The sequence below is a fragment of the Pelodiscus sinensis genome, chromosome 1 (assembly GCF_052426305.1).
Source record: "Pelodiscus sinensis isolate ZL-2025 chromosome 1, ASM5242630v1, whole genome shotgun sequence".
Lineage (NCBI taxonomy): Eukaryota > Metazoa > Chordata > Testudines > Trionychidae > Pelodiscus > Pelodiscus sinensis.
Genome location: NC_143052.1, coordinates 292,706,901 through 292,730,082, shown reverse-complemented (window position 1 = coordinate 292,730,082; position 23,182 = coordinate 292,706,901). Strand labels below are relative to the sequence as shown.

Below are 23,182 nucleotides of genomic sequence, written 5' to 3'. Positions count from 1 at the left end.
CTGAACACGCGGCCCGCAGGTAGGATCCTTTGAACATGGCCTACACTGGGAGCACGCTCTACAACGGCAAGGTGTCTCCCAGGTGGGGTGAGTATTGAAAGATGCAAGCAGATGGGCTGGCTGGAACAGGGTGTTGGTGTTTCTAGTCCTCAGGGAAGAGGTGCTAGGAGCGTTGGGGCATTTGGGAAGTGCTGGCTGCTTAGCCTTGTAGGCAGAGCCTGAAAGGTGTTGATTGGCTCACATTGGCCAAGTTTGGGTCCGGCACTATGGCTTAATCTTTGTATTCACGCCCGTCAATGTAACAGAAGCTATTTGCATATATATGCAACCACACTTAAGTTGCGGCCCTTGGCATGTACTGTGAGTATCATTGTGGCCCCTGGGGCTTCCAAAGTTGAATAGCCCTGATCTACATGCCATAATTTAGAAATCTCGCTTTACTGTATAAAGTGGAAGAATAAGACTTTGGGAAAGAAATACTGCTGGAAAATATTGTTTCCTTGCAGGGTCCCACCTCACCAGAATAAGACTGTATTTGTAAAGTGCCTACCACTAGAGAGTCCCATTCTTGGTTGGCCCATCTTTATGCATTATCATAATAAACAAGCTTAATTAAAATGTCATTTCTCTACCTGCTTGCAAAAAATGCTAACTTTGAAAGAGACCCAAAAAAACAATTACTGCATGAAAAACCGTTGAAAGAGCTCTGATTATCACTGATCAACATAAAATGTAAACTGGAGATATGCACTGGACTGGTCGTGAGTGGTCACTGAGTTTTAATTGACACTGTTTTTGCTTACTTATGTACAATATTTTTGAAGTGCAAAGGGTTAAAATTTCACACAGTATTTAATCACCTTTCATTATTAGAGGTGAACTTAAAATTCAGATGATCCCATTACTACTTTATTACCTGCTTACTGACATCTTGTATCACAGAAACAAAAAACAATGTGTATTAATATGACTGTACATTTTATATTAATCCCAAATCTCACAATATTAGGAATGTCAGCTAATGCAATCTCTATGAAAGCATCACCAATTTGTAAAGTTAAAATATTTTTTAAATGTAGTAGCTGTCAACACAAATGTTTTAAAACACAGACACAAAAATCTAAGATTTAGATAACACCTTAGAGCAGTGTTTCTCAAACTGTGCTCTGTGGAGCCCCAGGACTCTGCAAGACATCACCAGGGGCTCCGCGAGGTTGACAAACTGGAAATATTGATAGGTACAATACATACAATCAGTGAACCGTTGGGGCTCCGCATAAATTTTTACACATATAAAGGGCTCCGGAGCCCAAAAAGTTTGAGTACCGCTGCCTTAGAGAAATCATGGCACTCCTTTCACTTAAAACAGGGAGGGGGAAATAGGATGGCATTTTCATATTGACACAATGTCTCCTCAAGGCTGGCACACTGTTAACAGCTGGTAGGGATATTTATTCAAATTCCAGCTCCTGGAAGTATGTATTTTTATTGAGGCACACATAGTAGTTAAGCTAATTTAGAAATGACACTCTATTTTTTTAAGTCAGCACAGCTTGGGAAAGCTCACAACCAAATACCAGCAATTACAGATCATGGGGTATTTTGGAGCTGCCTGGAGTAGACTGATTTAAATCACAATTTAAATCACCCCAAAAAATCATTGATTTAAATCAAGTTTTCCACTGGTATTTCTTACATATTTCTTAATGGTGCAAATCTGATTACTAAAACATGTTAATTAATAACCCAATACAGCATTTTACAACATCTAGGAGGGTATACTTTGTGTCTTTTTTTTTAAGATAAATTAATAAGAATCAAGTTATGAAATAATACATAATACTCATTACCTGTGTCATGCTGCAGATGAAGCAGCAACACATTAGGAATGGTAAGAACTAAATCACACACACAAACACAACAGCACTTACGTTTTATTAAATTAAATCTTAAAAACTACATAAATATTTCACATTTGCAATTGCAGCAGTCTCCTGACACTTGCCTCAATCCTCAAAAGCAGTAAAACCAAATTTGTTACATAATGGAAACTACTGTGATACAAGATGCGCAATAATAATTGTTTTGCAGCATTTCAATTAACTATATAATTATGTAATTTAAAATATTTGTTTGATGAAAATTAAGTCTAAACTAAGTATATAAGTGATAAGCCTGCTTACTTTGTGTGGAAGAGCCTTAGAATGAAAATGTCTAAAGTAGTGAAATTTAGGCATGTGAACGAGTAACGGGTTAACCAGTTACACTGTAAGCATCACCTTTTCCTGAGTGATGCTTATCGGATAACTGTTAACCAGCGCTCAAGAGCAGCCATTTGCCCATGGCCAGACATGGGTAAAGGGTTGTTCCAGCTGCATTGGAACAGGAGCAGCAGCTCTGCAGGCTGGGGTCCACTCTAGGCCCCACCCCAGGACCCCGTAATCAGTTGACCGGTAAAACCAAGCGTTTAATGGGTTAGCTGATTAAACGGGATTTTACAACCCTAGTCAAAATACTCCTGAATGTCACAGAATAATGGGTTCAAAAGTCAGTATCTTACACTCTGGGAAATACAACTGAAGAACTCCCATTCTTTTTTAAACCAAGTTGACTTACAGATAAACAGGGACTGTGAAACCTAATGATAAAATTAAGTTTATATTTTAAAAGACAGTTATTTAAATGTATGCAAGATGACTCAGCAAGGCAGGTTAAATCATACTGTTCTGCCAGAGGTCTAATCTGGGAGGTGAAGGAAACCTTGATAAATAAACCCATGCACCAAAATTAGAGCACAAAAACTAAAGAAAATTAAGGCAAAGTACAAACTTATCAAAATTGAAGTCCAATTTTTGTAATTTATTTTGATACTGGAAATAGTTCTGAGTAAGAGTTAGGGATGTGAAAATGCATTTAATCAAGAAACATTTAGCTGCTGAAATTTTCTGCAGTTACATGGTTACACGTGGGGGGAGGACGGGAAGGTGGCTTCACTTCTTCCCCCACACCACTGCCTCTGACACAGACAAAGCAATGCAGGGGGAGGAGACAGACAGCTCTCCGGGAGCCAGTGTGCACCAGAAGCCAGTTTTTAAGCCCACTCCCCACAAATACTGGGAGTCTGCGTGTAATCATGAAGGTTAAAGATGAGCCCAGGTTAAACGGTTAACCATGTACATGGTTACATTTTCACGTTCCTAGTAAGTGTCTTAATGTATTTTTAATTATGTTTACTTGAAAGGAACTGTTTCAACATTTCACAGTGACTTTTTAGAAAACACTTTTTTATCTGTAGGACACAATCCAAATCACTGTTCCTTTGCTGTATATATGCCTCTAGACAATCTCCCATTGTATCTGAAATACAGTAAGGGCATAATAAAGAACTCCTAATAATCTTTCAGTTCATATCACAACATTCAGTCTAAAACTTTCCAAGTTCATATAACAGCAATATAAGAAAGAGAGAATAAATTGATCTTTTAAAATTTATTTCAAAAGATGCATACACCATGTAAACACACACAAAATGAAACTAACTCATAATAAAAGATCTAATCACTGTGCCTGCCTATTACAAGCTCCCATTTTTATTGGAGACAAGTTCGTATCTGCTTTTCAGATTAATATGGGCTCATTCTATTTTAGCAGAACAGTAAGCCCCAATATGCCCATTAAAACAAATCAGTAGATTATTAATAACTTTCTCAAACAACATAAAAACGTATACATTGAGGGATTATTTGCAACTGGCAAGGAATGAATAAGGAAAATTTAACTGTCTTTTGCAAAGCTCTGTTTTTAAATTAGAAGTTTCTATTGTGTGAAATTTAGTGCCTTACAAATGACAACATGGATAAGTCATTCTAATAGCATGCTTTCTTCTGCTGTTCTCTAGCATTCAAGAACAAATACTAAATGTAATGTAATCATGCTGAAGTCATACCCTAAAAAAAAAAAAAAACTCTTTACACTCATTCAGTGGTATCAATTCAAACTTGTTGAAAAACTGGGAATATATTTTTCAAAATGTTGTGCAACCAACATCAACAAGATACATTTTAAAATAATTCTGTGTACACATTAAATCACTAATTTTTCGAGTAAACCACTTGATTATCCATTATTTCTCAGATATTCTAATGATAAAAATGTATAAGTAATAATTCCCACATGCTTTACACCTAGCAAATATCTGCATACACATCTCATCTAACCAAGCCCTAGTATTAAAAGTTAATATGCAATTAAGAAAGTTTTGGCTCCCTGTCCTCACTTTTTAAGCTAATTTCAATATATTTTCTAGCACTTCTCTTACATTCACTACCTAAAAATTTCCCAGAATCTGAACCTTGCACCCTGAATGCCATTTATATGGCAGCCACCTCCAATTTTTCCTCCATTTTCATCAGTTCTCTAACATTTTCTTATTGCAGTAGTCATTAATCCACTGCTAAATAAGTAACAACTGAAGCAGAGCCCAAATAAAATAAATTGCCAAGATGCACAGTTTGTTAAGAGGTCTAGTGTGCTGCTGGAAAAACAGCTACTAGGCACGTCAGCTAGATAGAAAATTCAGAGTAGAGGAAACCTTTTAAGAGCACCAACTGCACAAGGAATCTGGTGCAAAACACACAGGCTGTGTCTACATTGGGCCACTTATTCCGGAAAATCAGCCGCTTTTCCGGAATAAGCTGCAAGCTGTCTACACTGGCCCCTTGAATTTCCGGAAAAGCACTGACGATCTATTGTAAGAAACCAGCTGCTATTCCGGAAAAAATATGCTGCTCCCGCTCGGGCAAAAGTCCCTTTTCCGGAAAACTGTTCCGGGAAAGGGCCAGTGTAGACAGCACAGTAGTCTTTTCCACAAAAAAGCCCCAATCGCGAAAATGACGATCAGGGCTTTTTTCCGTAAAAAGCGTGTCTACATTGGCCACGGACGCTTTTCCGGAAAAAGGGCTTTTCCGGAAAAGCATCCTGCCAATGTAGACGCTCTTTTTCTGGAAATACTTATAACAGAAAACTGTTCTGTTTTAAGCATTTCCAGAAAATCATGACAGTTTAGACGTAGCCACAGAGGACGTAGCAGGGAGAAGCAAGGAAGATATGGGAGAATTAAAGATTATAGAAGAATGGGAAGGACGAAACATATGGGTGGGCAGGAAGAATGATGATAGAAGGGAAAAAAAGGGCAAGCTGTGATTGTAAACCACTGTATATGGGAACAGCATTTTTAATTTCTGCAACCTCCAGTGCAATGGTGCCTTTATTCTATGTGTTTTGGGTGCTACCACAGTACAAATATAGTTAATACTATGAGTGAAATAGTTGCTTTGGAAAGGGAAGGGAAACAATTCAAAGGAAGACAGCATGGATCCTCACTCTGTTCCTCCAATTCCATTTTCCTTTCCTCAGTTATTCACCCCACCTTGTCCTTTACAGTGTTTGTTAAATAATTTCTTCACCTTGATGCATGAAATGTAGTTGGAGTTCCTCTATCCCTCATCCCATTAAATCAGGACTGGGCAAAATACGGCCCGCCAAGCCACCGGATTCAGCCTGCAGATGCAATGGCCAGCCCCACGCAGGCGTCCTACTTGCCTCAACCTACCCGCATGCTGCTCAGAAAAGCAGCTGCTGGGTCGTTTCCAGTTCACAATTGTGAGCCCAGAGGGTGAGAGGGCTTCATGAACTGTCCCTGCCCCCAGAACAATCCCACTGGCTGATTTCTGGCCAATGGAAGCTGCATCTTTGAATAACAGGCAGCACATGAAGCACCATGCTCATGCTCCCGTTCCCCGCCAGCTTGTAGTATTCAGTCAAACACATGGTCCCTGCAGCCTATGCAGGGGCACGGCAGATAGGGAGGCTGCCTCAGAAATGTGTGGGGTTGCTGGCCATGAGTCACCCAGGTAGGGCTGCTGGTCAAAGCCTGCCTCTGGCACCCCAGCCCCTCTCTCCCCCAATTCTCTGCCCCCCACTCCTGCCCCCCTTCCCCACATAATCCAAACCCTCTGCCCCCTCCTGCACCTACACTCCCGTCCAGAACCTGCACCCCAATCCTCTGATCACAACCCCCTCCTGCCCTAGCCCAAACCCATGCACCACAGTCCCCTGCCCTAGGTCACAACCCAAATCCTGGCACCCCAGTCCAATGCCCTAGGTCACAATTGTCTCCTTCACCCAAACTCCCTTCCAGACCCCACACTCCCTCCTGCACCCTAATCCCTTACCCCAAGTTCCCTTCTGCACCCAACCTCCATCTCAGACCCCACACCTCCTCCATTAACATCATGGAAGAGTGCGGCCTTTGACACATTTCCAAAATCTCATAAAAATTATTGACCCACCCCTGTTTTAAACACCAGCAAGCTTTATTGGTCCCAAGGGCTAGGCTGCAATAAGCCACAACCATCTTTTTCTCCACCATGCCTTCATGCCATAAATGCTTTTGTCCTCTTCCAGTTGTCCCCAAATTTTCCTGAATTAATTCACAACTACTGTTGCAGAGGCAATCACCTGAATTCCAATACCACCCATATAGTCCTAATTTTAAGGCTTGGCACTGAATCCCTCTCAGTATCTGACTGCTATTGATACTTTCAAAGCAGTTCGTTATGCATTGGTCACAGTATGTTTTGAACAATTGTGATGTCATTTGTATTCTACCAAACACTGTTTCTCATAAACTAACACCCAAGAAATCCACATTCCATAGAACCAAAACTTCCTGTTTCTATAAACAGAACTATCAAACAGTTTTCTGCAATAGATGCTCCAGAAGAGATTTCTAATTTCATTAAAAGAGCTTTCTTTCCTGTATTTAGGCTATTAATTTAAAAACTTTCCTCACATTTAGAAATAACCTTTGCCATTTTGTCCCCATTTCTTCTGGCAAAGCACATGGTTACATATTTTGCTGAATTGGAGCCCATAGTATTTATATTATACTGCTTTAAAAAAGGTTGATAGATACTTCCCTATTGTAGTACCAGTTTCTGCTGACACAATTGACACACCACTTTTTTTAGCCTGTAAATAAACTACTTAAATAGCTTTTTATGAGCTTTCAGTTTCCTTTACTTACCAAAAGAATCAAAATGAAACAAAAATGAAGTTCAAGAACTTGTTTTGTTCACCATAGAAGCCTTAGAGAAACCAGGTGGGTGAGATATTATCTTTTGTTGGACCAACTTCTGTTGGTGAAAGGGAAACATTTTGCGCTTACACACAGCTCTTCTTGAATCCAGACCTGAAGAAAAGTCCTGTGTATGCTTTAAAGCTTGCCTCCTTTGCCAAAAAGTGTTGGTCAAATAAAAGAGGTCTCTAATATCCTGTAATCAACACCAATACAACAACGCAAACATTAAAAATCTTATTAATTTCGGCGTGGTTGTAACAAGCATTAACATCTAGTCTGCTCTCAACATAGCAAGACAAAAATTCCTCAAGCATGTGTTATGATGATGCCTCTCAGGGCTTAATTCTCAGATCAACTAATTCAATTGTTTTCAGTAACAGAATGTAAAGCTATTGTTGATAAGATATGCAGACAAAATGAAAATTGGAGGTGAGACAAATAATGAAAGGAGTCACTGGTACAGGAAGATGTGGATCACTCAGTACAGCTCTTAATACATTTAAAAGGCAGAGCCACAGTGGAGTTAGCCCCCACTGGGGATCTGCAGTTTCCTCCCTTATCGACTAATCGAGTAGTCGATGGAAATTCCATCGACTATATGATTAGCTTATTAAATGCAGTTTAGCATCCCTAGCCCAGAAGAGAGGATGCAGACACACACTTGGGTTGGGGACACAGGATCTGGGAGGGAGGGAAGGAGGGAATGTGAGGGTAATGGAAGTGCTCTGAGAAAGAGCCAAATTTAGGGTAACTGTCAATATTTTGGTGAGCTTTAGTAAGAGGAGTTCAGTTAGAAGGTAGTAAGTATTAATGCCAAACCTCTCCAATGCTTTATTTACACATCACATGGAAACTTGTTCTAGATTCAACCACTTTCCCAAAAACTCTTTCGAGAAATGTGAGAAGTACCTTTTAAGAAATGCAGCTGCTTTTCCAATATCAAGTTTCTGACATTATATCAGCTATGTTCATAGAGTCCACTGCTTTTTTAGACATTTCCAATTTCCAATTAGTAAACCATCTTGAAAAGCTGTACTCTGTTTCAGCTGTATTTCCATAGTACCAAATTAATAAAGCCTTACAGCAGGAACATCAATCACTAAATAGCATTAAACCTGATTTCTGAAAGTGTGTTAGGACACATGGAATTGTGTGCACATGTTAACGGTCTTTAGTCAGTACCCTGTTTCAGCTGTATTTCCATAGTACCAAATGATTACATCTCCTAGCCAGAGTATTCTTAAACATTTTAATCCCAAGCACCAACATAAAATTCTTTCCACATATTCCAAATCAGATATTCTGAGAATCACAAACTCATTTTTAAAAAGCCTTTTACCCCTGGTTTTAGTATCCCATGTAGTCGTAATTCATACTTCACAGCTTCAGTAAGTAAAGTCTTCCCTATTTTTAGTGCTTCTCTATACAGCACAGCAATGCACACTGGAAAAGCTTGAATTCTAAAGCACATCAACATACTGTGCCCTTGTTGGCCCATGTAGAAAATACTGGCATGAACTAAAAATTCACTCTTGGAGTGTGCCAGTAGGGTCTACCTGGACCACTTAGCTCACAGCACACTGGGGCCCTCTAGAATTCACACCTTTCTAGTAAACATTACTGTGTTAGATAGAGAAGACATTAGAACTTTTCATTCATGAACAGTAATTTTTCATGTTAAAATAATTACTCTCTCTCATGATTCCCTGAATATAATAACCATAATTGAAAGCAGTCCTCAGCAAAAAGATTGTGAAATAATTCATAATTGATTTCTCCAGTTCCATAATCACAAAGATACACAACAACAATACTGTATACAAAATAAATATTGGTGCAGGCCCAATTTATCAAGGGTCATGATTGATTCGCCATCACAAGTAATTTTTAAATCAAGATTAGGGAGGTTTTTTCCCCTGAGAATATGCTCTAGGAATTATTTTGGGAAAATTCTGTGGCCTGTATTATACTAGAGGTTCAATGAGATAATCAACTGGATTAGATGACTACTTCTGTCTGGCTTTGGAATCTATGATATACAGTAGAACCTCAGCGTTATGAACATCTTGTAAGCAGCTGTTCATAACAGAATTGTTTGTCACTCTCAACAAAACATTATGGTTGATCTATGAAAAGTTTACAACTCAACATTTACTTTACACAGCTTTAAAAGTTTACTTTGCAGAAGAAAAATGCTGCTTTTAACTAGGGATGAAAGCAAGTAGATGACTACTTGTTTTCTCCCCCTTGCCTCTGTATCAGATGCAGCAAGTGGAGAGAATAGAAATCAGTACTGGGGGGGCCCCACCGCCATCTCTGCGGTGCCGCCTTCCCCTCTCCCATGCTGCTGCCTCTATCAGAGGTAGCAGCATGGAGAGCTGGGGGGTAGGAGAGGCTGCTCCAGCAGCAGCCTCTGTCCAAGATGGGTCCCAGAGGTGACCTGCCATGAAGCACCCCCTGTCTGCAGCAGCCCAGTTCTTACTACATTTAAACAGCAGAGGCACAGCAGTCCTGGCTCTGTCCTGGCTTGTGCTGGTCCGGGACCTACCATCACAGCAGCTCTGCACTTTAAATGTAGTAGGAGCCAGGCTGCCTGCGCACCAGGCTCCTATTACATTTAAATTGCAGCGCGGCCTGGGGGGGGGGGGAGGAGAGAGGGGGTGTTCCTGGACCAGCACGAGCTGGGACAGAGCACCTTCCCTTATCAACTAATAGTATAGTCCAGTGGTCCCCAACCTTTCGTGGCTGCCGGGCGCCAAAGGGTGGGGCCGCTCACGTGCCGGGCGTCCGGGGGAGGGACCGCTCACACGCCGCGCTTCTGGGGGTGGGGCCACACATGCGCCACGTGCCCGGGGGTGGGGGCCACCCATGCACCCTGAGCCCAGGGCTGGCACCGCGCATGTGCCATGTGCCCGGGGCAGTGGCCGCCCATGCGCCACACACCCGGGGCCCGCACCACGCATGTGCCATGCGCCGGGGGGGGGCCAGCCCAGATGTTTCGGTGGGCGCACATAAATGCCCTGGCGGGCGCCATGGTGCCCATGGGCACCGCGTTGGGGACCACTGGTGTAGTCAATACAAATTGTATCAATTACACAATTAATCAATTACCTGCCTCTCAACATCCTTACTTGTAACCACCTTAATGTAAATGAAACAAGCACAGAAACAATTTTCTTATCTTTTCCATTTTTAAACTTTCCCTTTATTTTTGTTCATTTATGTTTAAAACTGTACTGCTGTGCCATACAGTATTTCTTGTGCTTTTTTTGTGTGTGGTGGGGGTGGGAGGTTCTGCTGCCTGATTGCCTACTTCTGGTTCCAAATGAGGTATGTGTTTAACTGGTCAGTTTTTAACTCTAGTGTTCATAATTCGAAGTTTTATCATATCAGTTCCTAATTGTTTAACCCAGGGGTTCCCAAACTTTTTGACACAGGGTCCAGTAAATCCATTCACGAGCTTTGGAGGACTGGTAACATTCATTTGAATATTTGCATATTCATTAAGAAAATGATGAATATGCAAATGAATTGTTTCTGGTCCTCCAAAAGCCTCCAGTGCCAGCTTTAGCAAAGCTTTTGATACAGTTGTGGGAGAAAAATCAAATAACTCCAATTGTGTCTAAAGGGGGGACTGTGCAGGAAATAAAAACTCTCTAAAGAAAACTGCTGTAAGGGTTAAAAGTTTTCCAGGCCTCTCTCCCTGTAACAGAGAGAAATCAAATTAACTCTAATCAAGACCCTTACAATGCCTCCTATCTCAAGTTCATGAAAACTCCTAGTCTGTCACAATTTGTCATGTAAACTCTCTCATTTGCCTTTGTTCTGCAAAACTTACTTCTAGTACTCCTGGTGTGAACAGAGACGTCTCAGAGTACTTCTACTGAGACTTTGATATGTTAAAGAAAAACAATCAACAACTACTGTCTGAACATACTGTATAAAGAATCCCTGAAACTGTCTCTCAGGGCTGACTGCTATTGCTCTGCTGTCAGCCTGCCTGCATGCATGCATAATAAAGTTTTCCTTCTGGGTTTCTCTCCTGCCTCACTGATTTGACTTCCAGCCTCGGACCCTTCTGGGGCTCTGTACCCCAGGGAAGCAAAATTTCCCCCACACAGTCACCCACGATATTCTTGCCAGCAAGTTAAAGGAAAATGGATTGGATAAATGGACTGTAAGATGGAGAGAAAGCTGGCTAGACCAGGGTTTCCCAAACTTTTTACTTTAGTTGGAACCTGTTTTTTTTCCAGTAATGTTTTTTGCAGCCCAAAAATATAAACACATATAAAAAAAAAGAATGAAAAATGAATACATTTTCACTGTTTCACCTGGCTGCTTCCTCCGCCCAGTCCGGGCCAGGGCTTGGGGGACCTGGCACCGCACAGGCACTCCGGGAGGCAGGAGGGAGCAGGAGCAGATTGGGGGTAGGGTATCTAGCTAGGAGGGAGGGCGCAAGGAGGGGACTTGGGTAGGAGTTGGACCTCCCTTGTCTGGCACCTTCAGGACCTGACTGGTCCCAGATGATGGATTTTTTGGACCAGGGGAGGTCATTTCAGGGCTCCTGGTTTTCCCCCTTCTCACTAGGCTTCTTTGCACCTCCCTCCCCTGCAACCCAATTGAGCTGCCCACCTCCCCTGGTTCCCTGCACCTCCCCCAAAACAATTCCCTACACTCCAAGGGAGCGCAGCACCAGTTCCCTGCAGCCCCTCACAGCCCAGCCGAGCTGCCCATCTGTTCCCTATGCCTTCCCCCCTCCACCTCAGCCCAGTTGATCCCAGCACTGGTTCCCCTGCATGCCTCCCCCACAGCACCGCTGAGCCCCATTTCCCTGCACCTCCCCCCAAACCCCGCAGAACTGCTGAGCCCTGCTCTGATTTCCTGCCCCTCTCTCCCTCCCTCCCCTTTAGTCTAGTCCCGCGTTCCCGGCACCTCCGTCCTCCTGCAGCCAAAATGATCTCTGAGCTCCACACCTCCCACCAGCCCCCTGAAGCCCAACCCAGCCCACCACCCCATACCTTCCCACTCCCGCAGCCCAGCTCAGCCCAGCACCCTGCACCTCTTCACTCTTGCAGCCCAGCTGAGCTCCATTTCCCTGCACCTCCACCCAAACCGCGCAGACATATTGAGCCCAGCACTGGTTCACTGCCCCTCCCTCGTGCCCTCCCTCCCCTCGAGTCCAGCACCGGGTTCCGGCACTTTCCTCCTCCTGCAGCCCAGGTGAGCCCAGCGGCCCCCCCCCCCTCACAACCCAGCCTGGCGCCCCTCTAGCGTGGGGCCCGGGGGTAACTGACCCTCCTGTTCCCTCTTCACTACACCTCTGTCGGGAGCCCGGAACATCCGGCTGCATCCTCCGCCCAGCCCGGCCCAGGGCTTGGGGGACCCGGCGCCACATGGGCACTCTGGGAGCCCAGAACATCCCGGCAGCCACACTGAGGCCCGGTATTTTTTTTCCTGCGGACCAGCACCGGGCCACAGCCCATAGTTTGGGAAATGCTGGTTTAACCCATTGTCACATGAGAAAAAAGCTCTGCTCTCGCTAACAGTACTAGAGACTTCACAGGCTTGTTTGATATTCAGTGTGCATAATCTCAAAGGCATGGGGAATATTTATAAAATTCTCACAGTAAATCCATGTATCACTTCTCATTTTTAACATCCATACAGAAAACAAGTTTAAATTAGTTCCTTGCCTCCTTCCCCAAGAAAGGGCATTATCAGTTATTTATAGAACCACTTTGTATTATTCAGGTTTTCAGTGCATCCTAGCTAAATGTGGGTTACATATTTCTGATAAGCTGGAGGCAGGCAATGTCTTGTAGCTCTATCTTCCACAACTAAAATGCTTCAGACTGCCAATTACTGCAATTATTTTACTTCCATCCAACACTGTTCAACATTAAACAGAGATAAAGGATTCCAGGAGCTAGTTTTCATTTTTCTGCACCACGACAAAAATAACCTTATTCTGCTCATGAGGAAGATAAATGTACAAAGAGCTGGAAAGGAAGAGAAGGGATAGAGCACTTTTGGTCAAAATATTGCTTCTTTAAAGTTCACATTCTCATTTGGAGAATATCTGATTTTTAATCAGTCACCAATCTAGACAACAACCTTTTCACAGGCTGCACATTTCTGAATCCTAGCTTCATGTCTTCTCTCTCTGCATTCTAATGAAATGCTCCAGCTGTTGCCAGTGTTTCATGTTTTTGTCTCTGCATAGCATTAGTGCAAAATATTTACATAGATGGCACCCATGCTCTAAAACAGCAATGAAAGCTTCAGAGACTAGCCCTTTGAATGATCCACATGTATAAATGCATATCTTAAAAAAATAAAACTAGATAAAATACCACTCCACCAATTTTTACAGACTCTTGAACACATCTTGATCTAATTGATAACATAAAAAAATGGGAGTCAGAGATAGATTCTGTTCCCAACTTTTGCCATTTATTTGCTCTGGGATCTAGATCAAGTGACTCAAAACGCTCTGCTCCTCTGTTTTGTATCTGTAAAAACAGGGAGTAATACAGTATTTTGTACCTTTGTAAAAATGAAATCATCTGAAAGATGCTACATTAACAGACTAGTATTACTAATTTGCACAGAACAAGGTCTGTGTTATCTACTAAAGCTAAGGATTTACTTCTTAAAATAATTATGTTAATGTAAAATCGCTTTGTGACGTTTTTAACTTGGAGCAAGCCCAAGAAATTCCAAGGAAAGTCGTGTGTCTGCACTGAAATCACACATGAGAGACTAGGAATTTTTGAGAGTCTCGTGTATGTGCTGCTTCGTACTAGGGATGTTTGTGACTAGTCAACTAGTCCCGCAACTGGGGGTGGGGACACCCAGCACAAGTTGGGAAGCAGTTGCCCATCAAATAGTCGATTCGTTGATTAAACAAAATTTAACAGGCCTATTTCGTACTATGGATGTAAAACGTTAATCAGTAAGCCTTGCCCTTTCTTCTCCTGCCGTGGCCCCCTCCTCTCCCCTCAGCACATGCCCTTTCCTCTCCTCGCCCCCCCTTCCCCTTAGTTCTCCCCCAGCTTATTCCCTAACTTTCTACTTTCAACGTAGAAAGCAGTTTGCGGGGACTGGAGCCGGGACCGCGGTGCTCTTTTTAGTACCAGGTCCTGACCCCAGTAGCTCCTGCAGCCCCGGCCCTGAACCCAGCCCCAGCCACTCCCAGGGCAGGACTGTGTGCCAAAACTGGAGCAGAGGCCGCCCGTGGTGCTATTTTTAAAGGGACCTCAGTACTAAAAATAGCACCAGAGGCAGCGCCAGTTCCAGCTGGAGTAAAGCGGCAGCCGCACAGGTTGTATTGCACGGCTGTGCAGGCATGTAGCTTAGAGGGAACTTTGACCCCCACCCTCTGCCCTGAGCCCCAACAAAGATGAGCAATGCCAGGTAAACCCTCTAGTAGTGTATAAAAGGCAAGGTTTTCTGGGAATTCTTTGTCAGAACTTTTCTTATCTATTTAGTTAATCAAAGATTCCATCACAGTCAATAAGTTCCCATATAGGAAGTAGAAATTTGATACTGGAGGGTCTGTCAGTCAAAAAGCAAAGGCATAACAGTATCCAATGGCTAGAAAGGGAAGCTAGATAAATTCAGACTGAAAATAAGGCACAATTTTAACAGTGAAGGTAACTAAATATTCGAACAATTTAGCCTGGATGGTTGTGGATTCTCCAACACTGATTTTTTTTAATCAAAACTGGATATTTTTTGTAAGAGATATGCTCTAATTCAATCACAGACATTCAATCTGAAACAGGAATTAAAGCAGGATAGTCCTACACATTGTGGTAAGCAGCATGTTATACTAAATGATTGCAACTGATCTCTTCTGGCCTTTAAGTCTATAAATTCTTTTTCTTTTACTTTATATATGAAGATCAGCTGAGAACGCTTCAACTGATACAAAACACAGCAGCTTAGCCACTTCGCAAAACAAATTATTGTGAACATATCCTGGTGTTCTGCTGTCCACTCCCCCACTTAGCAAAACAAATTATTGTGAACATATCCTGGTGTTCTGCTGTCCACTCCCCCACCTACCCTGTTCCTCCTGCTGAGATGAATTCAAGTTCTCTGTCCCAATATTCAAAGGCCACCACGGGATTCTTAGTAGCTATCTCAGATCACCTCTCTCTTAGGCTCCGGACCTCCCACTCCAGCTGTGCACCACTGAAGCTGTGAAACTGTCAGCAGACTTGTGATCATGATTGTCAAAATTTTCACAGGCATTCCTAAGTATGAAACTCACTTTCTCTAAAACCAGGAATAATTACAGACCTCATCATATTCACAACTATAGGCAACTCTCATCTTATTTGGCTCTCTTTCAGTAAAATCTTCACATGCACACGTAAGTATAAACATAATATTACTATTTCTCCTACAGGCTTGGATAGAAGGAACAAAGATAGCTTTATTTGTATTTCTAAATATGTTGAAGTGTTCCAACACTATGGTGGTCAGTACCATACAAGGAGAGAAAGCAAAAGGCAGGCTGGCCAACAAGTCAGTCTGATAAAAAGCAAGATGACCACATAGGGTAGATAGAGTCAATGCACAAGTCTTCCCAAAAGGGTACATTTACTCACAACTATATCAGGGAGGAACTATTCTTTGAGATGATACTGTATAAAGACGAAAAGGAATTCCTTAAAACATTCTAGAAGCCCCTTTGATATGAGTGAATAAACATTGGTATGTTTACTATACCCCAAAGTCTAATTGGGAGGCATTGTGGTCCAACCCACTGCATCTGGAACCAATAGTTTTTGATCTATTTCTGTCTCTGCCACTGACCTATTCTGTGAATTTGGGAATGTTACTTATTTTTCTCTCTGCTTCCCCATATGTTGAAAGGAGATAAAGATACTCAGAACCAAATTTAGAAGGGTATTTTAGGTGCCTAATGATGCACATAGGCACCTAGGGGGAGTTTTGAAAGTAACAGTTACTTAGGAGCCTAAATCTTATTGACTTTTAATGGGAGATAGGTCCTAATTTATTTAGGCACTTGTAATGTTGCTAGATGCCTATCATCCTGGTGAGTCTGGCCTTTGCCCTCGGTTACAAAATAAAGCACTTTAAGATTTACAGATGAAAAGCACTACCAATACCCCAAATTTCAAATCTCAAATTTAAATAAAAATATCAAGATTTGCTTGATCAGAGGCCTGCCAATATTTTTGGGACCCATAGACTTGGCACCCAGATTCCCCCAATAACTGAAGAAGGAGCCACGAGCAATTTACAAACTAGGATGACAATTTCAAACGGACTAGAATCCAACTTGTTAACGACAAGAGCAATGCTATCACTGAGATTTTAACTCTACTTAATAAATTCTAAATACAAGAGCTGGTCCAGCTAGCTAGGCTAGGTCTCAAAACTGCAATACTGTTTACCAAGCCTAACCTTTCAGTACTGATTTTTTTTTAAATGTTGTTTTCAGTCTCAAAGATGCCTTTCTTTATTTAAGCTGACGTATTTGGCACTGATGGACTGTTATGGGATACACAAACCTCACACTTGGTAAGAAAGGATTAAAAGACAATACTGAGCCCAGGCAGCCAAGCCCCTTCAGTCTTGCGGAGCCTGTTTCAATCGGAGAAGGGGTTGAAAAGGAAGCTAACCAGCTCAGTAAGGGGAGACTGGAAAGGAAGACAGACCGACCCTGAAGGCTTCTATCAAAGGTGCTGGAGAAGCCTTGCTGAAGGAACAAGACTATATGCCTCTTCGGGCTAATGGGTTAGTTTCCTTTACTTCATCTGGGACCAGAAATTATAGGAGGAAAACAGTGGTAGGAAATGACCCAGGCAGGGTAACACAGAGGGCCCCCTCAGAGCCCAAATGCTGCTGATCTTCCTACAGCATTGGCACACCCACCATTGTCCCACTACTAGGTGGATGCTAACCACTAGCCTCAGAGCACATCAACAACCCTATTACATGGACATTTACAAAAGAAGCCTAAACTCTGACTTTTAGGAGGCAGGAATGGAGAGTGGACATTCAAAGGTATGGGCACAGGAACTAGTCCCTCCAAAAGCAAGCAAGAAACATCAACTGTGGGTCATGCAGCATACAGGAAGGAATAGCCATCAACGTTTTGTGGCAAGAGTTATAATAATTTTTCATTCTGTCCTTGTATGTAGTAGAATAGCCACATGAAAGACCAGCCCTGGAGTTTTGGGGAGAGGATATTTTGCATTTTTACAACCATCAGCTTTCTCCACTGCATGGAAAGAGAACTCCAGCTTCTTGTACTGGCTTTCATGTATCCTTGTCAACATTTTAAATTAGAATTAAGTGGACATGTCTGCACATAAATATATCATCCAGTTGATGGACTACCTAATCCTAAATAACCCACAATATTAACATTACTGCTTAAAATCTCACCTTTTCCTTCAAATTTGAAGATGTATGATTTCTCTCAGAACATAAAATTCAGCTAGTCTTTTGTGTAGGTCTCTTGTTTATTTTCTTCTTCCAATTCTTTATTCCCTTTACTCTTCTTCCATTCTATCCACCTCCATAAATTTTCTTTCATTACTACTCTGTAACTGTTATCTTTGAAAAGCAGGTTTTCATTCATCCTTATATCCATTCCCTTCTTCAGGCTCACATTATGTTGCCTCATTGCTATTCTTCCTTTTTTTCTGCCTCTTGCACATCCACAAATTTTCATTTCACTCCCTCACACTCGATTCTTCCTATGTTCTAGCTACCCTCCCCCCTCCTCATTTTCCTCCAAATCTAATATTTAGCACTTAACAGCACTCTATAAATACTGAGTAATTAATAGTCACATCACTGTGAGGATATTAACTATTATCAGTCCCTTTTCACTGTTAGAGAAAAACTGACCAACACCACCACCCAGGGAATTAGTAACAAAAAAGGTATTAAAATACAAAAGTAGCTGGCTCCCACTTCCACGCGCTGTTTTTCACAAAGTTAGCAGTCACACTGAATGTTCAGCAGAAGAGCAACTCTGTTTTTGCAGCTGGAAGAGAATTTGTGGCAAAGCGTCTACCCTCAGTTGTCACTCCACAACCACAAACCAATTGGGGGTCTTCCCCAAGAGGGAAAGTAACAGGGTCACAAAGGCTAGCTGCAGGAGAATTTAAGGAGGACTTGCACAGGTGTTATAGCAAAAAATATATAAATCAGTGACAAACTTTCAACATTAGCTATCAGCTTGTATCACAAAATCTTCAAAGTTCTGCAACAAAAAAGGCCTATTAGATACTTTTTTGAATGATTTGTTTATCCTTGACATTAATAAGCTCTCAAAACCTGAAGGGAGGACCACATCTACCAAGGGCCCCAAAGCTTCATGGGCCCAAAACTAAAAGAAAAGTGACTTCAGAAGAGCTACGCTATGATTATAAATCACTAGAAACCTTTGCACTTCTGAATGTTTCCTTCATACTGCAAGATCTTCTATGAAAGATGACCCTTCAGAAAAAAGAAACTTGAATATGTTGATGCAGCACTCTCTAGACTAAAAATACATTTTAAAGACGTTTCAGTCTAAAAGAACAGTTCTGTTTTGACAGTTGGGTAAACAATGCTGAACTTCTGTTTATTTACTTGATATGATTTTTCCACTTTATACATTTCTGTATTTCTCTTAAGCTGTGTTTTTAATGGCTCTGTACTATTACAATTAATTTTTCTTATGTTAACTTTCCTCTCATCATTGTTCCAATAAGTTTAGTGTAATATTTAGATAAAAGCTACACTGAGTAAAGTCAGAAGGCCTTAAATACAAGAAGTCTGCCGTAAACGATTAAACGTCAAACATCTAGGCTCAAGAGAAACTCACAGATACTCTATCAGTCTTATGATTGATTTCTAAAATGTGAAAGATCTTGCTTTTGTAGGATCAAATCATTCTTATTTTGGTTTATACTCAGTTTAATTTTTTCAATATCTTGTGGTAGATTGTAATTTGTCATATACTCTTATAATTTCGTTAAATTACAGTAATTTTGTTGAATGAAGCTTTTTGTGCAAAGTCCAATTTATTCATTTTAGTCAGTGTCCTTTCAAGGCAACAATTATGTTCTCCAGATGAGGGAAGCAGAGTAAGCATTGGGAAAGGGAAGGAAGCCAAAGAGGAAGTGAATAGGGCCTGTCAAATATCCACACTTATTTTCTTCTATAGCTTACACAACAAAATCTTAGAGAAAACTGGTTTTGAAAAATGAGTGTTTATTTGGATTGTCTGATTGTTCAGAGAGAAGAGTAAACAATCTACATCCACTTGAACATTTACTGATCTAATTAGCAAAATTACCAGAAACAGAGCATTGTCAACAGCAACTAGGAGAGCAGAGGGGCTGGAAGGAATTAATTAGAATAAATTACATTAATTAAATGTGTATAACTTATAAAAAGAATCTGTGGCAAATATGATTTTGTGGGGAAAAACACTGTAATTAGTAATGAAGACTTGAAATAATGGATAATAATGTAAATCGATTACAATGTAAGACAATAAAATAAATAGTCAGGTCAACTAAGGAGTAGAGCTAACTTCTAAGAAGAGGTAGTAGAATCAAAGTGTACTACAAATTATTGTGGTTTAAATTCACCTTGAACTAAAACCAAATGAAAAGCAATGCAGAACTTGTTAAGTTTTAACATATTTAACATGTATAATTAAAAAATCAAAAATTCTTTTCTGAGATTATGAAGAAAAGAATCCTTAGTGCCAAACTCTTATGTGTCAGATTTCAATCAAAATTGCCCATTAAAAGCTAAATAAACACTTTTGAAATCTATCTCCTAGATTCCTGTGTTTATCATCAGAGAATCTGGAAAGCAAAGTCACATCCTCATTTGTAGCTATCTATTTGAAGATGGTTTTGCCTCGACAGCACAGCACAGAAATAACCATCTTTAAAGCATGGCACAGGTGAAACCTCTAATCCAGCATCTTCAGGACCTGACTAGTGCCTAGCCAAGAGATTTTGCCAAACCATCAGAGGTCAATATTGTCTAGCAGCATTACCAATACTTCCAATGCTTACCAGGCTCTTAGAAAACACTGAGGGGTAAATTAGAGCTAAATAACAGCACAGAACACTGAGAGCCAGGACTGGTGGCTGTAAACAAACTGTATGGGACTGTGAGATACTTGGCCACAGTCATGATAAGTGGACATTCAGCTAACTAAAATCATGCCAGACCATGGATGTTGCCGGACCAGAGTGTGTCTGACTAGAGACATTCAATCTGTATATGGTCTTGCTAATTTAAGCCATTAAAAAAAATCATGTTTCTGCCAAGTAACTATGCTTAAATAGTTTTGAATTTTTTTAAAAAGGTTTTGTTAACCAAGTTAAAAACTCAAATCCCATTTCCTGCCTTCCTTTACTCATCCTTTAGTAATCCTATTCGCGTGTGCAATCCTTACACTGAAATCAATGGGGCAACATGGGTATTAGTCACACAAGAAAGGGTTTGCAGGATCTGTCTTTAAAACCCATCCAAGCCACAAAGAAAGAGGTTATAGTGACTGACAGACACAGCCATGATTGTGTATCAAAGTAACTTTTCTTTTTATAAACTAATATGCTTCTAACTTTCCCAGTGGTTGTATGGAACATAATTACATACTCACTCTAGAAGTATATGATTAGTGTGCCACTGTCTTTTGCATAATCCAGTCTGTAATACAAATGATAAGAATAGCATTTATTTTTGAACTGCTTGTGCAATGCAGCCACACTGATGTGGTTTAGAACATCTAACCAGAAACTTTACATAAAGAGGCTTTTCTGTGCCCTAAATTGCTTTTGATAATATACTTTCATTAATAGTTAATATGCAGTAAAGAATCTGAAAATTCAGTTTACTGACTCATTCAGTTCTTATTCAGGAAAAACTCATAAATGAATACCATGAAGTATTAAATAACTTCAGATTAACAAATATTTCAAAAATACATCCTATTTAGTCACCCTAATTTTCTTGTCTTCCATATTACTACTGCACATTTATGCAAGATTCTCATTCATACCTGCAGTCCAGTGCTACTTCTAAGAGAGTTTACTTTAACGAGAGTTTTGACACTGACCTTACTAGGAGCAGGTAAGGCCCATAGTGAGTAAAAGCAAATCTGAAATACTGCTTAAAGAGCTCTCTACAATAGGACTTTATCTACTAAAGTAAGTTTACACTAATAAAGAACCAACTTTGCGTCATTTTTAAAGATATATAAACATCAAAAGCTTCATTTAAAAATGTTGTTTAATCAGAATACTTCATTCTGGTTATGATTTTTTTAGATGCCTCAGATATCAAACCCTGTAAATTAAATCTGCACATCTATAAGCATTTTTAAAAATGAAGTGTTAAAATAATACTGTCCACTACATAGCTCCCAGAAGTTCATTTCATCTAGTAGATTTTTTTCCTTTTATAAGACCTCTTTAAAGTTAAATTTTCATGTTTAATTTAAAATGAGAAGTGGGGTTGTGATTTATTTGAGCATTCTCCCAGATATTTATATCCCAAACATTGTGCCGGTGCATGATAGTTTGGAAGTAAAAATGACTGCAGTTTATTTTCATTATACAATTTGAGTGACAGACAAGTACTAAATACATGCAAAATACAAAAGGGGCACACACACACCCCCCAGTCTTGCAGTTCTAGTAATCTGGATTGTTTAACTACATAAAAAGGGTATTGTGTATTTAAATATTATTTTAACAAAAATATACACCTTTAAGAAAACATTCAAAGATATTTTACTCTTATGTATGGTATTTCATCAAGTAACCCCATTTAGCTTAAGGAAACTTGGTACTATCCAGTTAACCTTTTCTTATCTCAACCTTTGCTTACATTTTTACTAATATTTATAAAAACATTTTGTATAGATACACACAACACAGATGTTTTACACACTTCCATTCTGCAAAGACATTTTTCAGCAACCTATTTTCAATTAAATATTTTGCGTAGGTTATTTACATAGCCACATTTTGCAGCTTATTTTTCATTATACCTGGCTAAAACACCAGTAGCATGTTCTGGAAGCACTCTTGAAAATCTTTTATTATAAAGTACTTGTAATTTACCAATTATGTTGAAAACAACCTATGTAAAAAACCATGCAACTGATAAATCTGGGATCCCAGAAAGATGCTGTCAAAGTACAGGTAAGGTTTTACTTCAGTGGAAGTTTCCTATTACTCACATATCTGAGCTCAAAGCTCCTGTCTCCATGGGCAATAAAGTTTACAAGCACCAAATATCTTTCCTAAAAAGAAAGTCAAAGTAATTATCTGCCAAAAAGTAAATGCCATCATACCTATTTACTAAGTACCACTGCAAGAGAGCACTGTCTTTATAAAATATACATTTAAGGAAGGGTGAGACAAAGATTATTGTCACAAAAATGTCCTGTAAGAGTTAGAGCAGGGGTGGGCAATAATTTTTGACAAGGAGACACTTCAGAAATTTTTTAAGTGGCCCGGGGCTGCCCCAGAAGGAGCAGGACCTCAGGTGGATGGGGTGGGGCCAGAACACTTCCATGCTTCCCTCCCACAAACCCTGACTGGTCTGGGGGTGCACGACCATGTGAAGTCTTTGTCCCCACCCCTCCCAGAGGAGGAGACTTTGTGCACTCCCTCCCTTCCCCCAGGTCAATCAGGGTCTGGGGTGGGAAAAGCACACAAACTCTGCCCCCACCCTGCAAGGGAGCACCATGCTTAAAGTCACCACCGAGCTGAGCAGCAGCTGGCAGCTGACTAAGTGTGGAGGAGGAAACTTTGTGCACTCCCCCCATCCCCAGGCCAAACAGGGCTTGGGACCAAGGGAAGCATGCGAAGTCTCCTCCAGCCATGCCCCTGTCCTGCAAAGAGCATGCCGCACTTCTAAATGCCACGCGCTCCTTGCAGAGCAGGGGCAGGGCGGGAGGAGACTTTGCACACTTCACCTCTGCCCCCAAGCCCTGATTGGCCTGGGGGAGCGCAAAGTCTCCCGCTCCCT

The 23,182-nt window shown here is 40.9% G+C and overlaps 1 protein-coding gene across 7 annotated transcripts in view; it reads right to left on the bottom strand.

Moving 5' to 3' along the window:
* Nucleotides 1-23,182, bottom strand: part of LRCH1 (leucine rich repeats and calponin homology domain containing 1) — a 214,563-nt gene that overhangs the window by 185,753 nt on the left and 5,628 nt on the right. The window contains exon 2 of one of the 7 annotated variants that reach the window (XM_075919031.2): nucleotides 20,805-20,851. The exons of the other annotated variants lie outside the window; for them this stretch is intronic. The gene's annotated coding sequence lies outside the window, so the exon portion shown is untranslated. The remainder of the gene's footprint in view (nucleotides 1-20,804; nucleotides 20,852-23,182) is intronic. 7 annotated transcript variants of the gene reach the window in all.